Source organism: Lycium barbarum, chromosome 2 (assembly GCF_019175385.1).
Source record: "Lycium barbarum isolate Lr01 chromosome 2, ASM1917538v2, whole genome shotgun sequence".
Lineage (NCBI taxonomy): Eukaryota > Viridiplantae > Streptophyta > Magnoliopsida > Solanales > Solanaceae > Lycium > Lycium barbarum.
This window is the reverse complement of record NC_083338.1, coordinates 44921913-44947786: the sequence shown is the minus strand read 5'-3', so window position 1 is coordinate 44947786 and position 25874 is coordinate 44921913. Positions and strand designations below refer to the sequence as shown.

The 25874-nt window shown below is 36.3% G+C and overlaps 1 long non-coding RNA gene across 2 annotated transcripts; it reads right to left on the bottom strand.

Moving 5' to 3' along the window:
- Positions 1-2617: 2617 nt before the first annotated feature.
- Positions 2618-10346, bottom strand: LOC132626454 (uncharacterized). Of its 2 annotated transcripts, XR_009577320.1 has the most exons (3): positions 9477-9864; positions 3255-9184; positions 2618-2877 (listed from the first exon to the last, which is right to left on the bottom strand). It is a non-coding gene; the product is annotated as an uncharacterized LOC132626454 (long non-coding RNA). The 2 variants fall into 2 exon arrangements; XR_009577319.1 differs by lacking the exon at positions 2618-2877 and having other exon boundaries at positions 8748-9184; positions 9477-10346.
- Positions 10347-25874: the final 15528 nt, after the last annotated feature.

The window sequence follows — 25874 nt, the reverse complement described above, 5'->3', positions numbered from 1 at the left end:
CAACAAGGTTTTTTTAGGAGAAGCAAAGCTTAGATTTGAAGAAGCACAAATGCATGAGAAAGGAAGAATACATGGGCTATATATAGAAAGGAAATCAAGGTGACCTGTAGCGTATCAAGGAATCTGACACAAGGAGGTCTCCCAAAAAAGATTTGGCGGCTAAGTAATAATGACCTAGCATCGGCCAGAGTGAAGTGTTGACTAGAAAGTCTTGTCCTAGGTAGATGTATGTAGCTGCTCAGCTTTATTTTTGTCCATTTCTCGTAGTCAAAGTTTCACCTCGGGAAATGGGGGGACTATCTGTATACGGTTAAAACCGAGGATATGGACACACTCGGTTTCCCGATGTCAAGGTGAGGCTCGAGCAGGATACGACCGGCTTATCAGGGATAAGGCTTCAAGCTCGATCTGTAACGAGGTGTTCAAGCAGGTAGAAGAGGCGGTTACCACCATGAGGAGAAGATCGGAATATCTGCCCTCAGCCGGATATTTCGGCACCAATCTCGGCAACAGCTATCAACAGATTTCTTTTCCTTACTTATAATTGTACTAGGGTTAGGACTCCTCTATTATATAAAAAGGAGGCCCTCATTCATTGAGGGGGTCCTGCAACAAAGAAAAAGAGAGCATTCATTTACTACAAAGAAATAGTATCATTTGAGTTCATTTATCTTTTCTAAGGTTGCCTTTTGTTATTCATTGTGTAAACACCCAGTCAGAAGGGTTCGACCTCGGTTCCCGATACCCAAGGCCAGTCATCATTTCACATCTGGTCAGATCTGCATATTTTAATTACTTATTCATTTATCGTGTAATCTAATCTCAAATTGAATTAAGCCACATATCTTTGGCACCACACATAAATTTAATTGTTCTCCATTTTAAGGTTAAACATATACTGAAGGTTCTCTACGATGGATGAACCCTTTCCCAAAGTTTGAAATATCAACTGAAGGCTCATGGGTCACAAAGCACCTTCAGTGTAAATATATTTAACAGACTGTCTGTTTTTAGACGTGAAAATAGTACACTGAAGGTGCTCTACGACTCGTGCGTTTTCACCATTTTGATCATAGAAATTCTAACAAACCCATTTATTGGATTTGTCCCTAAAAGAACACCATTTTGGTCAAAAATTCCAATCCAAGATGCCCATTATAGAAACTTTTGCTAGTAATCGCAATGGTGATTATAGTATAATTAATTCAACCTAACACTTAGATAAACTTAGGGCGACAAAGACTTGTTATTTGAGAATGTGCCTTGCCACTAAGAGCAACGATTAACGGATGAAAATAGTGGCTATGAAATAAAAACATTAAAAAGTCCGCCAAAAGAAGCAAATTTCTTAAAAAAAAAAAAAGTTGAATATATTGTAATCTCAAAAAAATTGTTATCAGCCTTCCCCTGGAATCTCTCGATGGAAGTGAAAGGAGTGAATAGTATTCTGGCACTTCGCAAATTTTAAGATTGATAATCTTCAACTTCATGCTTTATAATTATGTTAGGCTTTTTTTAAAAAAGTTACTGATGTAAAGATTATTACGTTTATTGTTTGTTGTTTGCATCTTTTTCGGAAGAAAAAGAAGGGTCAAAAAATATTCACGTAAGAGAAAATGTTGGTGAATTGGAAGCTTCGTAGTATCTAACATTCTATACAAAATTTTGTGTAGTTAACTTTGAAATCTTCAACATATTTGAAACACTAGCCTGCTTGTATTTTCAATAGGACTAAAAAGAGCATAAAGCAACCATCAAAACAAACTAATTTTGGTAATTAGCACATAATTCACTCCGAATCTATATGCGTTTCCGTCGTATGACGCCTACCCGTGGCATTGGCAGTGAAATGCAATAAAGAAAATGGTGCTCCATGAGTGATGTCATGGGCTACTTTCCAGTTATGACCCATGACCCCTTGGTTGAACCTCATAGCGTCCTGGAAAGCCTTTCAATGCCTAGTGTCATTGATGGCCCCACGGTCTTGGCTGCACCAAATGACAAATGTGTCTGTGCTTATGTCGCCCTACCTATAGCTCACAGCCGCGCCCAGCAGCAGGTAGCGCCCTCAGCGTGCAACTGTTGCAAGTGCCAGCAGCGAATGCCCTGCAGCCAACGCCCATGCGGCCAAGCCGATCCTAAAGCAGAAGGAAAGGATGTGGACCCTCCAAGTGCATCCCACTGGACCATCTTTTCCTTTGTATAAGATTAGTTTTTTTTCATGTAAATATCTAGTAGCTCTACTTCGTATATTTCCATTATGCATTTCTAGCTTATTTATGTCATGTCCGGTAACTTGAGATTATGTTTTAACCATATAGAGGGGGGATTAAGTAGTCAAAATTTCAAACAAGCAAACTCAATTATCTAAACTGGTGTCTCTACCCCTCGACATTGTGTTGCCTTTCTATAATAGTAGTTGTTTTCATTAATACAAGCAAACTTTTGGCTACTCTCTTTTCAGTTATCTCATTGCTCGCTGTGATTTTGTGTCCCAACCCAAAATTTTAATTTGCCGTGAGGGTACCTACCCCAATCTGTATGAGAACCCAAGTTAAAGCTAAAGCTTTACAACATAAGTTAAAAATGAAATTTAAAAGGAAACAAGCCATAAGTCAATAATAGGTCTTATAACTCATAATATAAATAAGTCTTAAGTCATACATCTGCTCAAAACTTGGAATTCATAAGTACAAGAGCTGCTAAATCCGAAATACAAGTCTAGAATACTACAAATACTGTCCGAAAGGTAAAAACATAAAAGTAAGATAGAAATGGAGTCCAGTGCTGTGGAACAAACAATAACTCACCCTAAACTCCAAGAAATGCCTCAACGGTCGGCGGGAGCTCGTCCACTACTCAAACTCGGATAAGAACCTGCACACAAAAAGGTGCAGCAAGTGTATAATGAGTACGGGGAAACACGTGGACTCAGCAACATCTTTGACCGATCCTAAACTGAAGTGGTGACAAGGTTGGTCGTTCCGATTCTCACCTCCACACTTCATTAGTGTCACGACCCAAATCACGGATCATGCGGGCACCTACCCAATCCCCTTGGTAGGCGAACCCTTCCATAAAACCGAATACTCAAATTACATCATTTTAAGGAAACAATAAATAACCATTTCAATCACAATTAAAAGAATTGAAATTAAAGAAATGAGATACTTCTACTAGACATATTATTCCCAAAACCAAGTCTAGACTCGTACAAGAGCATTCTAAAATTACAACTTGAAATGAAATCCAACCTCAAACTAAGTACAACTTCTAGAATGAGAATTAACAGAAATCTTGTAATGAACTCGGTGAGATCCTCAGAATTTAACGGAATCTCAAATTTTAACCTGTAACAAACTCTACACCCCAAGAAGGGTGTAGCAAGAGTAGTATCAGTACAACACACATACTGGTAAGCATCATATGCCGACAACGATTAGTAAGACATATATAACAAGTGGAAATCAACAGATGAATATGATAGGAAACAAACAAGAAAGTCCATAAAACAACTCAACGAGTCACAATACTTAATAAAAAAAAAGGGTCTCTCTATGCTCAGATCATATCCCTATCTAAATTCTAAACCTTGATATATATATATATATATATATATATATATATATATATATATATATATATATGTTCATCTCACCAAGATGTTTACTATGTAACCGACAATCACTTTACACATTACACAACTAAGGAGTGGACAAGATAAGGGAAAACCATAATAAGGAAAATGCAATGCATATGAATGTGATGAAATGCAATGCAATGGCCAGTATCTCAACCTGTACACATATGCTATAGACGGAATCTTGACGTCTCGATAGTCATGACCCATGGGGGGCCCGCGGAGTCCATGTACCACTCGCTCCGGAATGAACCCTCGGATCACGAGTACACATACCATCCGCTCTGGTAACAACCTCGGATCACGGATTCACACAATACTTTCATTAATTTACCATATTTCTTTATCATTGTTGCCATAAATCTTTCGTCATCAAAGCCATATCACTTTTACCATTGTTTCCATTAGAACCATATCAAGTAACCATGAGCAATGGGGAATGAGATGGATGCATAAATGTCAAACTCAACAATGATAATCATAAGGGGGTAATGACCATAACCAACCATCCGTAACCAACAAATCAACACAACTTTACTTTAAGCATAAGTACAATGAAATGCTCACCACTCAGTTCAGAAGCCTAGATGGAACTTCTAACCCCCAAGCCAGTCAGTCAATAAATTAGACTCCCTCATCAATTACAGTTTGAACATAGAAGATCATAATACAGATAGTCATACTAAGTGTCTTGCCCTATTTTTAACGGATTAAAACTAGTTCACAACTTATGACTATGTTTCCTCTGGTTTTGCAAATTTTCAGAGTCGCCACCTAATTTTAGGAAATATTAGGAAACCATTTGTAAAAAAAAAAAAAAAAAAGTAAACTCCATTTTTTAGTCTTTGAAACCTGTGAGATTCTAGGTAAGCGTTTTATTTACCCCGAGGGGAAGGTGTTAAGTATCCCTCAGAGCCTATCCGAAGACAGTCTTTAAACCTAGCTTAATTAATACTAGAGGGGGATTATCTAATTATTTCTTATTTATTATCACCTATTTAAAGAATTGCGGGAAAAAAACTACTCTCTCAAAACTATTTGTATAAAAAAGGGGGTTTTAAGGTAATTGTAACTATGTGAGTAAACGCATATATATAAAGGAAGTAGTTAATGCTAATGTGCGCATGAGAAAAATATGTAGGACATTTGTTTTATCCAAGAGTAGTATGTATAATATAGAATAAGAGGATATATATATATATATATATATATATATATATATATATATATATTAATTATAAGAAAATAACGTATATACGTGATATGTATATCATGGGTAACTAAAAAAAATAGTATTGATGACATGATAGTACTATATAGATGCATATATGTAGAGACGACCAAGGGAATTGATGGAAATAAGGTAGTATAGGTATGGTACGTGTTAAAAATAATAGTGTGTAGGTATACTCATTGTAAAGGAAAGTAATTAATACGAGTTGTAAAATTATATGTACTAGGGATGTATATTATTTATAAAAAGAGTACATGTGTATTTTCTGAAGATTAGGTATAAATATTATTATTGTATATAAGGACAGTATATATAATGTAGAGTATGAAAATACATATTTTTTATGAGAAAATAATATATACATGAAGTATGTTTATTGCATGTAAAAATAGTATAGAGAGTTATACTTTTAGAAATAGCCATGGAAAATATAATATGTATAAGTACCGTGATATATATATATATATATATATATATATATATATATATATAAAAGTACACACATAGTGTAAAGATGATTGGATGATTTAATTAAAAAAAAAAAATAGTATATATATGTATATTAAAAAAAAATAGAATATGTACCTTGTAGCTCTTGTAAAATAACTTTGGCCACTATACTTGAGCCCTAATATAAAGTTCTTAATTAAACTCAAAGAATCTAACCTGCTCCATATGTTAGAATTAAATAGAAAATGATTGCCCATGAAATATGCATCTTACCTTTTTGAAACCCTATTTAGATCGCTAATTTTTGTTAAAACGGATTTAAATAGAAATGTCAGTTAACTTTTAAAGAAAAAAAAAATCAACCTTATCTATTAGTTAGAAAATGTTTACAACCTGTGAAATACGCAAAGTTAAAGGGACGTTTGTCACTTCTTTATCCTAAGCTATCCTTAAACCACGATTTATATCTAAGGAAAAGTGGCCAATGACAAGGCTCGACCATTCACGAGTTCACAAACAAGCAAGAAACAAAATACTACAAATACAAACCCATAAAAGATGTTAGTCAAAGGGTGCGAATAACATATAGTAATACAAAAGATATAAAATTTTAAGGGAGGAAGAGGGACGTGGATTCTTTTGACGCGAAAGTAGAGGACGGCTAATCTGCTGCTGACTGCTCCTATGACCTGGGCAGAATTAGAGTTGAGCCACAACTCCAACAAGCTCCCATGGTGTTCATGTAAAAAGAAAGAAAAGAAAAGGATTAGAGTTACGTAATAACACATTAAATCAACTGGTAAGCACAACACGCTGTTTGAGATGAAGTAAGCCTATTAAGAGATTTCTAGAATTCAAATAGGACTTCCCCTTTGATCTTTTAAGAGAGGGGTGATTAACGTAATTCCAACATCATTCAAAGGTCTAATAAGAAACAGCCACATTCCTAAATTCAATAGAATGTTCACATTTTGAATCAGGTAGATGTAGAGCTAAAAGAAATCCTTCATGCTTGCATCCAACAGACTCATATTTTGTTACCCCACAACTTTAAGAGAGTCTATGAAACATAACAGTACATAATAATGAAAGAGAACAATCTGGAAAGGAAAATCAAATATTAGTCACTTTAAAGAATTGAAGTAAGGATGAGAAATCAGGAAGATGATGCCTCACGCTTCAGCAGATTTCCTAAAATAAACTTAAGCTATGATCAAAACTAGAGTGACATGTTCTGCTACATTTTTCCCAAGAAAGGGATGTCAAAGTTCCAACTTTTGTTTTAAAACATGACACAAAGCAGCTATCTAATCCAATGTTCTATTCTATCAGATTTAGATTTTTTTGGATCCCTTGATACTGTGCAAGTGTTCACGAGCAAGGATACATAGCCAAACAACAATTACAGTAACCTCAAACCTTAATCAAACCACACAAGAACAGTACAATTCCATGCTAATTAACCTCTTTTAAGTGCAACTGGTCCATTGGGATGAGTTTTAACTGTTTTAGAGATTATGAGAACATAGTCATTTGAACACTCGGAAGTCGGAACTTATCTAACTAAGAGTAAACACAGATTCCAGTTCTTTTTTTTTTAAAATGTAAACAAGTAGTAGCATTCAACAGGGAAGTTTTCTTTTCTCTTTTTTTTTTTTTTTTTGATTCATACTCACTGCCAGACTACTAGCATGAGACTTTAAATTGAAAAAAAAAAAAAATCTCAGCCGCACTTAAATCAAACTTAAGGAGGAACCTTGACAACTTACTGTTGAAAACTACATATCATACCTCAAGAAACAAATAGGTACAGCCATGATTACTAGACTCTCAACATTTATAAGTTAGCGAGCTAAGTAATCTTGAGCATTCCCAGCATTACAACTTAACCAAACATCCTCATTTTTTTTTAAACAGTTAGACTACAAATACATACTCCTAGCATTTTAGCTACTTTAGGGGAGATAGTTCAAGAGCAGATCCAAGTCACAGCTGGGTTTGACTTAAGACAATTTTATACTTCAACTTATCTCATGCATTCTCAAAAGAGTAAACAGTCTCAAGTTCAATAATACACAACTATTTTCTTCTTCTTTTTATTCTAGCAAATCACTTATTTATCATAACAAGCCCATAGTCTATGTTAGCCTTTTATAAACGGACTCATAAAAAATAGAGGCAAAATAACCGATTTGTGCATACACTTAGCAGAGACTTGTGTAAAACGTCGAAAATACTCGAATGATTATATCTTAATTCTGCAAACCGAAACGAAATGAGAGACGAGGGTGTTTACATGTTTGATATAAATTGTTCCAAATTCACACCAAAACCTTATTGCTACCTTCTAACATAACACAATATCAATTTAAGATAAGTTTTCCACAAACTTAAGTAGTGCACGACCATTTTACTATCCTGCCCATTTGTTAGTTTCAGAAGAAAAGACGCAACAGTAACTTAGTCTCGAATACATCCCTTAGCAGTTTTGGATTATTTTTTTTTTAATTTTTAGCAAGAAGCCAGTTCAGTTTGTAAAACAAAGCTTATAAAAAGATATAGTACTTCATGTTATCTCCTATACTTTTTAAAGCAAAAACAGCCTAAGTTCTCACAAATCTTTGCAAATTTTGCCTTTAGACAAGTTCGCATCATCAACTCATAAGAACACCAAGATAGTTACTATATTCTAGTACTGATGTTTCATTCACACAAGTAAATCGACAAGCAAACAATTTTTAGATTTTTTTTTTAAACCAGTAATTTTCCCCAACCAAAACAGTAACTTTTTAACCCAAAAACAGTAGCTATTTTAGTTAAAAAAAACAGTAGCTTTCTTTTTATATCAAAACAGTAACTTTTCCTTAAAAATAATAACTTTTTCTCTCGAACAAAACATCACCCTTTTATTTGATCGAACTTAATAACCTTTTCTTTTCAGTTATAAGACATCATATATTCACATACAGGTTTCTAGACAAAATCACGGCATAACAATCCTTAAGAGTATTTGAAGAAAGAAGATATACAAAAGCGATAAAGTTACTTCAACAACTAGAAGTTTCAACTAATGCGAATTTATATAAGTCAGTGGTTTCCTTCCTAAACGCCCTTAGTTTTTATTAGCCTTTCACATGCTGACATTCAGGATGGCTCATCTGCTATTGTTTTTTTTTTAACGAAAACAGACCCAAAAATGTACAGAACTCAAAAAAATGAACCAGCCTAGATAATCAAACGACTACATGTTAATTCTGTAAACCGAAAATGAAACGAGGAGAAGTTTTCATATATGTCTAGATTCCAACTCAAAATATACTTAACAAGAATTATCCCATCACCTTAACCATGATAACATTACAAATTTCTATGGGAAAAGAAGTAGAACTGTCTTTTTTTTTTAAAATGAAAATATTTACTTGATCATACGAGAAGATAACGACAAAGGGAATACCGAATCTGCATAGAAGCTCATATTACACTCTCACAAATCAGTAGTTCCCTTGTTAAATTCATGGTTTCTATAGGTCATTTTTTTCACTGATTTATGTTAGAAATAGGAACGTCACGGACAAAAAAAAAATGATTGAAACATAGAGTTAGCCAAGCGACGAGGTTAAACACATATTCAATGAAATTAGTCGCCTTACACTAATTTACAACAAACGAAGAGAGAACACATTCCAGCCAACTAAACCAAGTAAACGACGAGAGATACTTGACGACTACATTTCTACTTCTTATAAAATGAAAGACGAAGAGAGGAGGAGTGTGATTACCTTCTCCGTGACAGTGAACTGAGGCTATTATCGTCGTCGAGTCTCGGAATCCGCTTGAAGTGGTCTTTGCTCAGCCGAGAACTAAAAGGAGGGATTTCAACAATCAAAACTTAAAGTAAAAAATAAGATTTTTCTGAGAATCCAAGTTTTTAGCAAAGGGAATTTTATGAGGGAAAACTTGAAAAATAAAGGGGATTTTTTTGTGGTTGTTCAACCTGCCTTTAACAGCCCGTAGAGGAGCTGTATTTATAGCTGAAAAAATGGGAACTCAACTTCAACATTGAAAACCACAAAGGGGGGGGGGGGGGGGGGGGGATCGTCTTGAATAAAATTCAAACAAAAGGAAACCAAGAACGGAAGAGAAAGAAATCACCTTTTCAGAGATGATTTGAAATCTAGAGGTTCATTGGGACTCCGAATTTAGAGATCCCTCCATGGTTTTTGGGTCTGATGGCTGATTCCTTTATTACCCATTGAATTGAAGACAAAGTAATCTTCAATCTGAAAGATCTTCGAGTTTTCCTTTTCGCAGTCATCAACAGAGCTGTGAAAGCTCTCAAACGTAGGGAAAAAGGTAATAGATGAGATGGTGCATGTGAGGCAGCGGCGTCGGTGATGTCTTTAGCCGGCGGTCCTAAGGGTGTGATGGCGGTGAAGTGATGGAAGGGGCTAGGGTGGATGGTGTCGTTGGGGGTTGTTTTCAGTTGTAATGAAATTAGGGATTAGGATTCTAGTTGGGTGGGTTCTGATTTTGGATGAAAAAGAATTGGGGTCTTGGGGACTTAGTTGGCTATTGTGGGCCGGGTTAGGGAGAAGTTGGGGCTGGGCTGTTTGGGCTTAGAGTTGTGGAGATTTGAGAATTAGTTTGGCCCAATTCAATAGATGAATTTAATCATCCTAATTCCTTTTCATTTTGAACTAATTAAAATATGCTTCTTTGTCCTAATTAATTCTCAAAAATGTGTACATATGAAAATTATAATACAAGTAATTTAATATACGTATTTAGTTTAAAATAGAATAAACGATGATTAACATAGTAATAAATAGGATTAAAGGAAAAATGTCAACGCCAATATTGATATAGGAATATCAACACTATTTTTGAGTGATTTAATTGTAAAGAATGATGTTTAGTAATTTTTATAATTAAAAATGCGGTGTTTGGTAATTTTTAAGAAACAATAAGAATGTTCTTAACTTTAGAGAAATATATCTTGAAAAATAGTGTAATAATTAGTGAAAATATACCTAACTCGTTTTTTGGGGAGTTTTCAGGACTAAGAAGCATAGTGAAATTAATTAAACAAAAAAGGAGGGCCAAAATTGAGTGTCAACACTAAGAACGATGAGAGATAAAGGAAATGGCGTACTGTGCTAAGAATATTCTCAACCACAACATCAAGCTCACCACAACTTCTAGTCAAAATCAAGAGGGTATCAACACAACATCACCATATAGGCGGCAAGCCCAACATCACAAACAGAACAACAAGCCAATATCACAAGATGGCGACAAGCCACACACAAGACAAAACCAACCTAAGAGTATCCATCCCAACATCATGTCCGAAGATCTATGCATGATTTCTCCATCAACAACTATTAATTACATATGAAATCCTAATTGGAATCTTAACTCAAGTAAGCAGTAACCTACCTCAAAGCCGAGCAGGTGCCATGAACATCCACTCGAACTTCACCCTCCTTCTTCAAGAACGCCGAGACACGAAGGGTCTAACAATAATATTAGATCACGTAACTAACGCTTTGAAGATAACCAAATACTAAAACTTCTAGAAAGGTCCTATGAAGACTATAGAGGTTGACCCCAGGTCCACAAAGGTAAAACCAGAGCGTTTCCCTTTAAACTAATTTATTAGGTCCTCCAATGATTAATAACCTATCTTAGTTATCTAACCCCAAATAAGCCATTAATTCTTTTTTATTCCCAAAACCCCTAATTTTGAGAAGAACCCTACACTAACCCATTTCAGAAAACCAATTAGAGATTAGAGATTAAAGTTAGAAAATATTTTCCTCAAGCTAAACATAACTTGTAATCCCCAAAAAACCAAAAAATTAGTTAATGATACCCTTTTACCCACCTAGGGTTTTATTAGTCAAGAGAGTTTTTTCAAAACCTAACTCCTAGCATAGATAAACTAAGAAGATGACAAGGAACTAAAAAGGGTAAACAATTTAGTGTTAGAATTTACCTCCTCTAAGGACACACATGGATATCCCTGGAATTTTCCTCAAGAAACACTTTAGAACTTTGGTTGGGTGGAAATGAGGTCCAATCCTAAAATGGGGAAATAAATCTATGTCTGATTCAGCAATTTCTACTTACGTAGAACCAGACTTGCCTACACAATACCACTTTGGCGGAAAGGAATTTTGCAGGCGCGGGTTCATTAGCTCATCCGCAAACTTGCTTAAGCGGGCATAACCTCGCCGATGGGGGCTCACTGAAGTGGCCCGCCACATGCAGAGGCAGAATAACTATTCTGAAAATTCTTACTTTAGAGAGGTTCTTTCGAAAATCGTCGATAAGTCACCCTTACCCGTAAGACTCATGTGGAACAACTATCGGTGCAGACCTGTAGGAGGGGTATTTTGGGTAAAGGAGAAGAGGATCCATAACGACCAAACAGTTGTTACAGTTAGTAACAAGTTGCATTGTTTATAAGCATTTAAGCAATTAAGATAAGAAGTCCACATTTCAATTAAGTCATAAAGCTTGGTTTTTCCATTAATTCATATAAGAGTTACATAATGATATCGAGTAAGAATGGTATGAAAATGCAAATGAAATGCAACGCAATGGCCAATATTCATCAGTATACACAGGCTCCTGCGCCAGATTTCCAAATCCAGATCTCCCAAATCACATCGGGCATCCAGTTGATAGGCTATCATGCCATCATTACTCCAACCATGTACCACATCCAATCGGGTCTCTAAGGACCATTCCTCATGGTTCATCAATATCATTCCAATAATATCATAAATTGTGTGAAATGAATATGTGTACAATATGCAATTGCCTAATATCAAATCAATGCCAAATGTAGTTCCTTCTTCACGATTTAGACTAGATGTGAAGTGAATGCACAATAAGTAAATACCACAAGTACTAAACAAAAACAACCATAACAGTCAAGTAGATTCAATACTACCAACTCATGCCCATAAGTTTGGCATGCATTACTTCACACAAATAATATGTTTCCATTAATTTACCCATAACATGACATCGGTACCCACACAAGTGCTCGTCACCACACGAATACAGGGGTATCAATTCTCCATTACGTCCCTTAATTACATTAGCTAACACAAACACTTCACAAAGAGTCTAGTAAGTCTCAACTTGCATTAATTACAAAGTCCGAAGAGTCAATCCGTAGCCTTGCCCTTCCTTTGAGCTTCCGAAGGAGCCCAATCTGTTCAAATATGGTATGTATGTAAGAATACGAATCTGTAGACACCCATATTGCTACACTAGTGTTCCAGGTCCAAAAAGTCAACCCAAAATCCAATCCCGAGCCCGAAGATGAAAACTATAATTTTGACATAGATTCAGCTTATCCATAGTTTAAACAATAAGAATTTCGAAAATTACTAAAATTTAATAACAATTCGACCGCCAATTTGATAATTTACATGAAACTCATTTTCATGAAAAAACTCTCATTTCTAAGTTCAAAGCATGGAAGAAATTACTAATCAACGGACGGAATCATGAAAAATACTTAGATTAAGATTAAGATCTTACCCCAAAGTTGAATATGGAAGAATACCCTTGAAATCACCCAAATTCGAGCTCTATAGCTCCCAAAGTTGATTAGGAACAATGGAGTTCGAAGTTGGAATTTAATTCTGCCGAGGTCTATTTACTCTTCGTGATCACAGACCCCCGACCACGAACACGACCCAACCTAGTCCATCGCGAACGCTTGACCATCGTGATGTGCAAGCATAACCCGATCCAGCCTCGATTTTCCCTTCGCTAACGTGAGCCCTTGGCCGCGAACGCGACCCACGAAGCCCAAAACTTTGCGAACGCGATAAAGGAACCAGAATAGCTAAAACCACAAAACCAAAAATCAGATTTGACACTCGAAACTCATCTGGAACCTCCCGCACAAACCAAATATGCATTTCAGACATAAAACACGGTAGAAACCTACTCGCGCACTCAAAATACTCAAAAGAGGTCGTCTTGACCCGATGTTGACTGAGGTGCACTCCAAATCCTCAACTCAACTAGTTTCTCAACCAACGACCCAAATCACACTTGATCCCCTCACTGTTGACACCTAATTTTTGATCTCCAGTAATTTATTTTAACTACCCATGGATCTTGAATCTCAAACGGAGTGAAATATATATTTTTATAAATCAAATTGACTTTGCAAAATTATTCTGATAATATTTTGCCATTTCATTGGGATTTTTTTGTCAAATGGTGTGTCATAAGTCATTTGAGAATAATTTACATATTTTTACTATTTATGCAAATCATTTGCCAAATTAAATTATCCAATTAATTGTGAAAATTATTGAAGATTAAATGAGAAAGTATTTTACTCCATTCAATTCAAGAAACTTCATTAATTAAATAAATAATTATTTTGCCTCTCAATTTTTTAATCTTTTCATAATCAATTTGCATTTATGCAATTTTTAGATTAATCATAATTAATTAAATGTTTAATTGTGGTTACATTTATAAGTTGCTTAGTATGTGATTAATTGTGGTTACATTTATAAGTTGCTTATTATGTGATTAATTGTGGCTACAATTGAAATAATCAATTGTTAGTCAAGTATGGCTATAATTGAAATAACCAATTTCATGATTTAAAGTCAATGGAGGTCTTGATTGCAAGTTTAAGTCCTTTACATAATTAGCCCTGTCTATTAATTTGATTAATTGGTCAATTAATTGAATTGGCCATAATTGAGGGGTTTAAATCAATTGACTTTCTTAAATTTGGCCATTTATCAAAACAACATTGTGCCCATACATGTATATTAGTGTATATGCACACGTATATACAAAAGGGCCCCCTTTCTTTTCTTTTAATTATGGCCGAGCCCAGTCCATTAAGGACTGATCCGGCCAATTTCGGCTTAAAATCCACCAAAGAGACCCCTAAGTCTTCATTTTGCCATTTTTGCCAAAAGGGTTGAGAAATCCTAATGCCGCCTCACCGCCCCATCTCTCTCTCCTCGTCACAAAGCCGAGAATGGAAGGACTTTCACACCCTTTGCTTTATTACATGCCTTGTATGGCCAATTTAGGCAAAACATTAATTGAAGCTCCTTCTCTCCACCGTGGTGCAACCAAACGCGGTAAAACTACCCTCTCTCTTCTACTTTTCTGGAAAATCAACGGTCAAATGATTGAAAACCTTTAATTGTTTTTGTTGTATTTGATTTTGACTACTCAAATCCCATTGGTTCATGAAGAACCGAATGGATTGATCGATTTTGGTTCAAATCTAACCCTTTATATGTTTATCTATCTAAACCCTAGCTATTGAATGTGGTTTTGAAAGAGCAATTCTCAGATTTTTCCAAGTCCCACATCGAATTTTTATTAGGGTTTTGAGATTTTGGGGTTCTATATAAAGAACCCCCAATTCACAATTTAACAAACACCGTATATATCACACATATTAAAATAAAAAAAACACTTGAACTACTTAGGGTTTAGCAAATTGCTAAAATCCATAACTATTTGAGTGAGTTAAGTTTTAAAATTTCTTTTCTGTTTGTGTTTGTGGCCGAGCTCTGGGTAGAGAAGCAAAAGGATCTTCAAAATCCATTCTCGACATTTGGTTGTATAAAACAGAGGTAATTTACTCTCCTTTTGTTATTTTTTAGCAATTATTTAAGTGTTTATGTGGTCTGTTCTAGTTTGTTTTGTTTAGTTATGTATTAGTTTAGGTCTTTAATTGCTTAATTGTGTTCTATGTGTTTGCTTTAGCTTAATCATACTTAGTATACATGTTAGTTGGTTTATGAGTTTATTGTGTAATGATACTGTCTAGTTTTAGTCTATTTTAAGTTAATATGTGTTTAGCTTAGACTGACTTTAACTCCTGAAGCATGTTAATACATGTTTAGCTATAGTGTAGGTCAGCTTTAATTATTTAACATAACCAGCTAGTTAATCTTGGTGAACTTTTAAGCATGATGTATTATTTAGTCTTGTTCAGTTTAGTTTTAAGAGAAATCCTTGTTTGGTTTGAGATTAGGCTTAAAGTTATGTTAGTTGATAAATGAGTAAAGCATGTTTAGATTGTTGTTAGATACATGTATTAATTTGGAGTAGATTAATTATACTTGTTTGCCTCTTGTTTGTGTGATTGACACACTGTCAGCCTATTAATCATGGAAGGCAATGTAGGAGCATGTTTTTAACTATGTCAAGATTATGTATGCTTAGGTGTTAGTTTAAAATGAGACCTAGGAAGTCTAGACTTAATTTAAAGTCATGTTAAATGCTCTTATGTGTTATTTGGATAAAAATGCTTAAGGGGGTTATCAGTTGGTCTAATAAGAGTGTTCTAAGTTTTGACTTTGAGGCTGTTGACATGAGAACTTAAAATACATGACAAATTGTGGTAAGTATGCTATATTAAGTTGATTCTTTAGGTTGGGATGTGATTATGATCTTTTTAAACCTGTTAAATACCTCTATTGTCGAAAGGATGCTGAATACTCAATGTAACTGCTTTGTTTGAGTCTACTTTAAGTATGGAAGTTTGCTCTACTACTCTTAATGGCATCTGTCATATGTTAATAGCATCATAGGCTTATATCTAAGAAATGGTAATGAAATCCAGATCAACATATAGGGATTTGACCCTGAAACTTGCCTATTTGACCTCTAGAACACTTAAGTGACATAATGTATTTGTATTTTTCTGAACTAAAACCTGTTTTGTGCTCTCTTAATGCTGTCTGAGTATATTAGGTGTTTTAGTATAAAATATGTGTATTAAAATTCAAAATAAAACATGATGTATCATTTTCTAAAGATTGAACTTTGATTTCTGTCTTGACTAAGTTGTCGTATATAGAGGATATACTTAGGTATACCAGATATATACATTCTCTATATACTTTTGGTATATATATATACTTGTATATCAGGTATAATTCTAGTATATCACTCACTTGGACTTAGAACTTCTATCCTGTGCATTGTAACGAGAATGATTTGGTTTCCCTACTTGTTTTCTTATTGGGCATTTTTCCTCATATATTGTGTGTCTTGTACTGTTCTCTCTTAGGCCAGTCCTTGTTTGTTTGAATGATCTACATCACTAATAAAATTGACTTTGCTTCATTGAATTATTTTGGCCTTCTTGGGCCTTGTCTGCATTATCTGCTGTCTGGGCCTCCTTTCTTCCTCCTTCTTTTCTTTTATTCACTCAATCATGCTAAATGTATTTGGGCCTACTTGATTGTATGTATGAATTAATGTGTATAACTACTTAAGCCCTTTATAGTTTAATAACTAAGTACATATACCTTCTAACCATACTCTCCCTTTTCCCCTTCTTTATTTGCATGGGAATTTGTACGACCCATTTGGGTCATTTCTTTTTGAACCCCTGTTGGGTCATAGGCCCAACCACTTCATTTCCATCGAGTCCGTTTGAAGATGAATTATTTGAAGGGCCAACCATGGGTGAAAATGGCAACTAGTGGGCTAAGGTAGGTCCACCAACCTAACTTTCCTCTTTCATTCCGTTCCTTTGTAATTGTATGTATATGTAAAGATGCTTGTAAATATTGAAACCCAAATGTGATTAGAACTTAGGAAAATGCATGTAGTCATCAAACAATTTTCAAAATCGGACATCTTTACTACAAGCATGAAACTGGTAAACTTTGGATTTTATAAATCTTCTAAGTATAAAAAATCTAGAAATTTAAAAACGTGTGAAATCAAATGGACTTTTGAGATTCAGAATTAAAATGTTTTGGGCCACAAACCCATTTAAAAAGAACCAGAAAATGGGCCACTTTCCTCTTCGGGTTTTTAAATGATTTGGATTGAAAATATTATCAAGTTTTGTTAAGGACTTGGACTAATTTTGGTGCAATTTCAGATAAAAACAGATTTTGAATAAGTATAAATTGGAGGGCAATTTGCAGGATTGCCCTTCGCTAGGGGTGGTCTATTTGAAGGGCAAAAATTAAAGACCACCCCAAATGAAGGGTGATCCAGGCAAAAAAAAAAAAAAAAAAAAAAAAAAAAAAAATTGGACACTTTTTCAAATCGTTTTGACTTAAGGAATTTTCTCAAATTTGGGCGAAAAGCTCAAACCTTAAGGCAATAAAACAAAGATAAATGTACTTGAACCTTAATTTGGGATTAAGTTAAGCCTGTCAATTGCCCCGGGTCGGCCCAGGCCCAACCCACATAACCTGGCCCATAACCGGCCCGGCCCGGAACCCGGTAAGAGGGTAGTGGGTTGGGCTAGTGGAAAAATTAGGGGGCTAGGCCGAACATGCCATGTATCCTGGTAGCCCGGTGATATGATACCAACGGGCACCACTCCTTCAAGGCCATTCACTCGTAGCCAAGCCAAGGAACTCCAAGACTTGCAAGTGATGTTTATGAAGAGAGGGGCATTGGAGGCATTTGAAGAACACCTCTCAAGAGTGTATAACGTGTGGATGATCACATGGGAGGATGTTGAAGATGAAGGCATAAGAAGGGAAGCCATAAAAAGTGGCTAGAAGTGCAAATGGCCAAAGAAGAGCCAATGGTTCAACTTGTGGCTAATTTTACAAAAGGTCACTTTTGGGCCTTAGTTGTAAAAGACAAGACTATATATAGTTGCCTTAGTCATTTCATTAGTTTTTTAGCTTGATTATTGAAGAAAAACCTCTTATGAGTGATAGTTTGTTTAGTTAGTTAATTAGAGATTATCTTAGTGACTATTTGTGTGGATCTTTGATTGGTAATCTAAAATTCTTGTCCTTGATTTTCTACATTGAATTTCTCATTTGTGGATTCATTGAGTCTTCCTAGTTGATTATCAATTAGTATGGGTTCATTAGTAGGAATCAATTAGGAGGATTTAGGTTTAACATACCTAGATTTGCCTATAATTTCTTTACTAATTGGGTCTTGCTTTTATCTTAATTCCTTGCTTTTTAATTCCGTTTTGAATTTCTAGAGTTTCCATTAGGAATCTTATCATTTGGTATTAAGATCTTGGTAGAAGAATTGTTCCATCAATTCTTCATCCGTGTTTCTACAAAAAATAATAATAATAATAATAATAATATATATATATATATATATATATATATATATATATATATATATATATAGAGAGAGAGAGAGAGAGAGAGAGAGAGAGAGAGAGAGAGCGAGAAAATTCGAAATTCTTCAAAAACCCAAAAAAAAAAGTGTTTTTTTTCGTTGATTTGACACTAGATTCTTGTTCCCTAGAGCTATTTGAGTCAAAATTCAAAGTTTTCAAGTTAATTGGATCATTTTTGAGTCATCCACCATTGATGGAGTTTGAAAGTGGAAGAACATGAAGGTGGTCTTGGAGAAGAAGAAGAAATTAGGGTTTGAAAATTATTGGGTTTGTTTTTATTAGTGGAGGGGAACCTTGATTCGAATTTTGAGAATTTTTGGAGTTGATTTGAAGGTGATTGGAAATTTGGAGTTCTTGAAGAACTTCAAATCTTCATAGAAAAGAAAATCCCAAAAGGTGTGCTTAATCCAAAAAGTTTTAAAGTCAAAAGTGTTTGTGGGCCAAAAGAAAAAAAAATACTAAGTTGATAGGCCCTCAAATTGGCAAAATCCGAAATTTCAAAAAAAAAAAAAAAAAATTGACGCGCGCCTGACGTCAGCCCGCCTCCCACGCGCCTGCTCAGGCCCAGGCGCAGTCTGAGGGCACGTGAAGGCCATTTTCAAAGCCTGTTTTGCTCTGTTTTGGCCCTGTTTCAGTCCAATTTTCTCCTCTGTTCACCAAATTTTTCCCCTGTTTTTTTTTCCAGCCCCAAAATTAAAATTAAAAAAAAAATTCTTTCTTCTTCAAGGTTTGTCTCTTCTTCTAGTTTCTTTTCTTTGATTCTTCTAACTAATTAACAATTAGTAATTGTTCTTACTTGATTGTTAAATTAGTTCTTGAGTCCGAATTTTATTTCGTACCAATTTCTTCAAGCTTTTGTCGTTTTATTTCGTTGAACATTTATTGTCTTTTGTCCGTTTGTTTTGAGTTGTCCGTCATTCCCAACACAGGAATCCATTCTTCCACAAAGCTTAGCAATCGTGAGTCTTATCAAATGGTTTTCATTCCCAACCTTGGCCGAAGCACTAGGTTGAGTGGTAAAAATTAAGAGTTAAATACGAGCGACGTGAGGAACTTTACTACTAATATTCTTTGTCGAGTTTTGTAGGTACCATGACTAATTCCGGAGGACAATCTCATGATGGAGATGACTCAATGGCTCTCTTACTTAGGGAGTTTGCAAGGATGACCACGGAGATGAGTGCAATGAGGGCGGATGTGGGAAGTATCAATATTTGGTTGGCAAATGTGGAGCAAACTAGTAGGTTCGGCACTCCCCAGTCAAAAGATGGGGATATGAATGTTGGAGATGACGTGAATAGGAACCGTAACACCTCACCAACTATAACCCCGGGATAAATGAGTGTGTTATACTATCCCCAAGCTAACCTCAATCCTTCCTCATCCATTGAACCCCCTACTAATCCAAATGGCGACACCTCGGGATATGTGAGGCGAACTAACCCCCTTAACCAACCCCAATTATACCAACATGCTCAAGAGGAACGTCCACCGCACGTGACCCCGCGATTCACTCCACCAATTGTTTCCCACATAAACCCAAATGCACCAACATTACAAAACTTTACCCCGGAACCATTTCCAAGCCAAAACCATAATCCCACTTATGAAGAAGAAGTTAAGGCGTATGAGCAGGAGAGATGGTGGAAGGAGCCACAATATGGAGAGAGACATGGGTATGATGCCCAAAGAGAACGAGAGATGCGAGGAGGTTTTGGTAGACACTATAAAGAGCGGGGTAGCTGGCAAGGTCATGATGACCGGGCGAGGTAGAAAGGGTATGAAGATAGAGGAGGTCAAGACTGCAACTTGCATACTATCAAGGTGGAACTTCCCAAGTTCAAAGGTGGGAGTGACTCGAAAGAGTTCTTAGAATGGAAATTGCAAAGCGAGATGATCTTCCTTACTAACAACATCTCGGATATGTTGAAAGCAAAGTATGCTCTTACCCAATTTGAGGGGCATGCATCCATTTGGTGGGAATCCAAGAAACGTGAGAGAGCTCAACGACATATATTTGATGTGCCAACTTGGCAAGAGTTGATTGAGCTCATGGAAGCAAGGTATGTAACACTCGACTATTATCAAGGTGTTATCAAAAGAGTATACATGTTGAGGCAAAGTAGTAAGAGTGTGGAAGAATACTTCGATGAGTTTGAGGACTTGAGGTTGAAATCCAAGATCAAAGAGCACTTGAAATACACGGGGATCCGATTTGTGGCCAATTTGAACCATGATATCTCCAAACCCATGAGGCTTTATTCCTATACCACACTTGAGGAAGCATTTCATGATGCAACTAAGGTTGAAGCGGATTTGAAAGTGGAGAAATCTTACAAGGCTAAGAATGTGTCATCCTCATCATGGAGCAAGGATAGATGGGAAAAGACCAAGATCACTACTCCAACTCCTCAAGTGTCACGACCCAGATAGGGGCCGCGACGGGTACTCGGGGCTAACCACCGAGCACCGCTCGTTCTATTACTCATTTTACTCATTAAACAATTTTATACTCAAATCGTAAGAAAGCATATTTCATACGAAAACATAAATACCTTTATATACATATGCCTCTCGGCCATCAAAATAATAGATATATATGTATATATATAATAGCATCTCGTGAGATCATCTAACCCACACTGCGCATCTACCAGCCTCTACTGGAGTGCTAAACATAAAGACGGGACAAGACCCCGTCATGCCCAAAAATACATATACATGAATGTACACAAAAGAATAATCAAGCACCTCCAGAACAAAGTAGTGCTTTCAATCGGCTGATAGCTACTACGGATCTGGGTCGAGCTCTCCTCCCTGTCGACCTGTGGGCATGAACACAACGTCCAAAGAAAACGGACGTCAGTACGAATATTGTACTGAGTATGAGAGGCATAAACAATGAAATAGACAATGATATAGAGGAAATATCAATATGAAACATCTATGTCTGACTGTCAAATATAAAAGAAGTAATGCATGCTGTGTTACTCATACTCATCATCGTATCATATATGCATAATGTATAAACTGCCCGTTCATATTGGATCGGTGTGATAATCATAACATTAGCCTGCGTCCAGGCCTCCCGCGTCCGGGGTACCATCTCATGCCGCCCACTAGTGGTGCCTGCCCATGCCATCTGGCCATGGTGTATAGCTGCCTGCCTTAGCGGTGACTGCCCGGCCAAATAGGCGCGGTGTTATATCATTATCATCATAACATGCTTATCATAATATGCTTATCTTATCATAGTACATGCATAATGCTCAAGATCAACTATACTTTATCGGGGTGACGTAAGGTCGTGATTCCCCGATCTCATTATGGAGCAATCATGGACATTCTGCCTCACCTTGAAGGAATTAGCACATAAGGTGAGTATAAGCAATAAATAACATCATTATCATTATGACATCATCATATTATATCTCTTCTCTTATGTAGTCATTTATGGGTATAGGCTTTTAGATTTCCGGAATATAGGAACTCACGAAGAGGAAAGAAGATCATGCTATAGGATTCATGCCATTAGAAAGAAGGGACTAGCCTCACATACCTTTGACGTCTAACTAAGCTACCGCTTGCTCGTTCTCCCTTGATATCACGTTTTACCCTTCAAGAGAGAGTTCGCACTAACGTTAGTTAATCGACCATAAGAACGCGTTACTAATTCTAGGGAAAATTGAGCAGCATTTCCTTTGTTTATACTACTTTTCCCATATTCTATATCAACTCCCAAACGCTCACGATAACATTCACAATATTGCAATCAACAATCATCATTTATATATATTGACCATAATCCAACATTTCTCTTCAATTTCTCCACATTTATGGTTATAGCTCACTATCGCGTTTCCTCATGTATAATACTTATTTCATGGTCCAAATGTTATTTATGACGTTTTTATAATCACAACTTATCAATGATCATGGCTCAATTCAAACCTTCACTCTATAATGCTACTATTCACACTTTTATGACCCATTTCTTACATCTTTCCATAACTCAAGTGTTCCAACTCTTCCATACCCTAAATAACATATAAATGCCATAAAACTTACCTTATAGGTTGTAGGAACAAGCCTTGAGTTGTATGGTTCTTCTTGCACCCAAAACCCTAGTTTACTTCTCTTGAAAGTTCCTTAACTTGGATGAGCTTTGATGAGTTTCATACACTTGATTCCCTTGGATTCTTGATATTGATCTTTGATTTCCTTTGTTTTCTTGTAGATGAAGAGTGGATAATATTCTAGAGGTTTCTAGAGAGAAGTAACGTGGAAATGAAATGAATTTAATGAGCTTGGGTCTCCTTTTAATGACTTAAAATCTGATCCGGAATGAACAGTAGTTGAAGTGCACAGTGGTTGTAAACCCAGTTTACGGTCTGTATTCTAGTTTACGGGCCGTATTTTGTGGTCGTCTTTAAGCATAACAGAACCAGAAAGGTATGCTGGAGGTCATGGTGATTTACGATCGCAGCTTACGGGCCGTATTTCAATTTACGGTCCGTATTCCAAGTCATTTTTAACCACTCGAACATTTGGCAGAAAGTTGAAGTTTGTAGGCTAAAATACGACATGACGGTTTACGGTCCGTATTTTATTTTATGACCGACTGGGCCAAAATGCAAATCTGCAACTTTTTTTCACATTTCCAGAGCCTATAAATAGTCGTCGTGGAGAGTAACCTATCTCTTATTGTAATTACCTTTGAAATCTTACTTAGGGTCGTCAAACGTCGTTCCCCTCTTATTAAAACATCATATACTCGTATTCTTCATTAGTCTATTCGTTGTACGTTCATGGGGAAATTTCCGAGGTGTAACATCAAGCCACTTTCAACTACAAAGCCAAGGGTGAAGACAAGGCTAAAGGAGGTAACAATGCTAAACTTAACTTTCCTCGTCCTTCTACTATTCAATGTTTCAAATGTCAAGGTAGGGGACATATTGTAAGTGAATGTCCTAATAGAAAGGCAATTGTGGCCATGCTTGATGGTTATTGAACCGATGAAGAGGAAGAGGGTGGTGGAGGAGGTAGTGATGGTGAACCGAAAGGTGAACATGAGAGAGAATTTGAAGAGGAGGATGATGAATGGCAACTAGAGGATAATATTAATTTGGCTTGTGTGTTGCGAAGGATCATGAGTGCAATGAATAGAGAGGAACTTGATCAAAGGGAAAACCTCTTCCATACTCGATGCAAAATCATGGATAAGGTGTGCTCCTTGATCATTGATGGTGGTAGTTGCACAAATGTGGTGAGCACGACATTGGTTGACCATATGAAATTTCCCACAAGGAAACATCCTAGCCCCTACAAGCTTCAATAGTTCAATGATTGTGGAGAAGTAAGGATCACGAAGCTGGTTGTAGTGAAGTTTAGCATTGGCAAGTACAAATATGAATTCTTATGTGATGTGGTGCCAATGCAAGCATGTCATATGTTACTTGGGAGACTATGGAAATTTGATAGGGATGCTCAACATTGTGGGAGATCTAACAAGTATTCCTTCGTCTTTGGGGGTAGAAAGCATACTCTTACCCCATTGACACCCTATCAAGTGAGTGAGAACTATAGAATCATGAAAGAGCTCCGGGAGAGAGTTCAAAAGGAAGAGGTTGAAAAAGAGTCCTTACTTATCCAAGAGGATCAAGGGGTAACAAAAAGGAAAGCCAAGATGTGTACACTTGCCAAACCAAGCAATTTCTTGAAAGGTGTTGATGAAGGGCGCTTCATGGTGTGCCTTGTCAACAAGGATCACTTATTGCATACTAACCAAGATACTAGCACTTTGCCTAGTATTGTTTCTTCTCTTTTGCAGGAATATGGTGAGCTTTTTCTGGAGGAGATGCGCAAAGGATTGCCTCCATTGAGGGGTATTGAACATCAAATTGATTTTGTGCCGAGATCCCATATTCCCAACAAATCGGCATATAGGAGCAATCCGGAGGAAACTAAGGAGTTGCAAAGGCAAGTTGAAAAGCTCCTTGAGAAGGGTCTTGTTAAAGAAAGCCTTAGTCCATGTGTCGTACCGGTGATTCTTGTTCCAAAGAAAGATGGCATTTGGATGATGTGCATTGATTGTAGAGTCGTCAACAAAATCACGGTAAAGTATAGACATCCTATTCCTAGACTTGATGATATGTTGGATGAGCTATGTGGCTCAAGTGTATTTTCGAAGGTTGATCTTAGAAGTGGTTATCACCAAATTCGTATGAATCCGGGTGATGAGTTGAAAACGGCCTTTAAAACCAAGTTTGGTCTCTATGAGTGGCTTGTTATGCCATTCGGCCTAACCAATGCACCAAAAACTTTTATAAGGTTGATTAATCATGTCTTGAAGCCCTTTATCAATAAATTTGTGGTTGTCTATTTTGATGACATTCTTGTGTATAGTAAAACAATGGAGGAGCATGTAGTCCATTTGAGACAAGTGTTTGATGTCTTATTGCATGAAAAGTTGTTTGCTAATCTCAAGAAGTGTTACTTTGGGGTTGATAAAGTGGTATTCTTGGGTTTTGTTGTGAGGGTGAATGGTGTGGAGGTTGACGAAGAAAAGGTGGAGTCCATCAGAACTAGGCCAACTCCTAAAAATGCAACCGATATAAGGAGTTTTCGTGGGTTGGCAAGTTTCTATAGGAGATTTGTGAAGGGATTTAGTACTATTGTCTCTCGTTTAACCGAATTGATAAAAAAGGAAGTTCCTTTTGTTTGGGGAGATGAGCAAGAGAATGCTTTTCAAGAGTTAAAGTCCATGTTGATTTCATCACAATTGTTGCAATTGCCCAATTTTGAGAAAACATTTGAAGATGAGTGTGATGCTTTTGGGGTTGGTATAGGTGGAGCATTGATGCAAGAGGGCAAGCCATTGGCTTACTTTAGTGAAAAGATAAAGGGGGCTTCTTTGAATTACTCTACTTATGACAAGGAGTTGTATGTACTTGTGAGGGTATTGACCCATTGGCAACAGTATTTGTGGCACAAAGAATTTGTGATTCGTTCGGATCATGAGTCCTTGAAGCATTTGAAGAGCCAATCCAAACTTAACAATAGACATGCAAAATGGGTTGAAATTATTGAAGCATTTCCTTATGTGATCCATTATAAGAAGGATAAGGAAAATGTGGTGGTGGATGCTTTGTCTAGAAGGTATGTTTTGCTAAATACTATGACTTCTAGAATGATGGGATTTGAAAGCCTCGAGGGGTTCTATTCTCAAGATCCCGATTTCAAAGAACTTTGTGAGGAGTTGACTCAAGGGAAGAGAGTTGACCGATACCAACTTGTTGAGGGGTTCTTGTTCAAAGATGGTAGGGTGTGTGTTCCTATGAGTTCATGGAGAGAGATTTTTGTCAAAGAAGCTCATAGTGGTGGAATGATGGGGCACTTTGGAATTT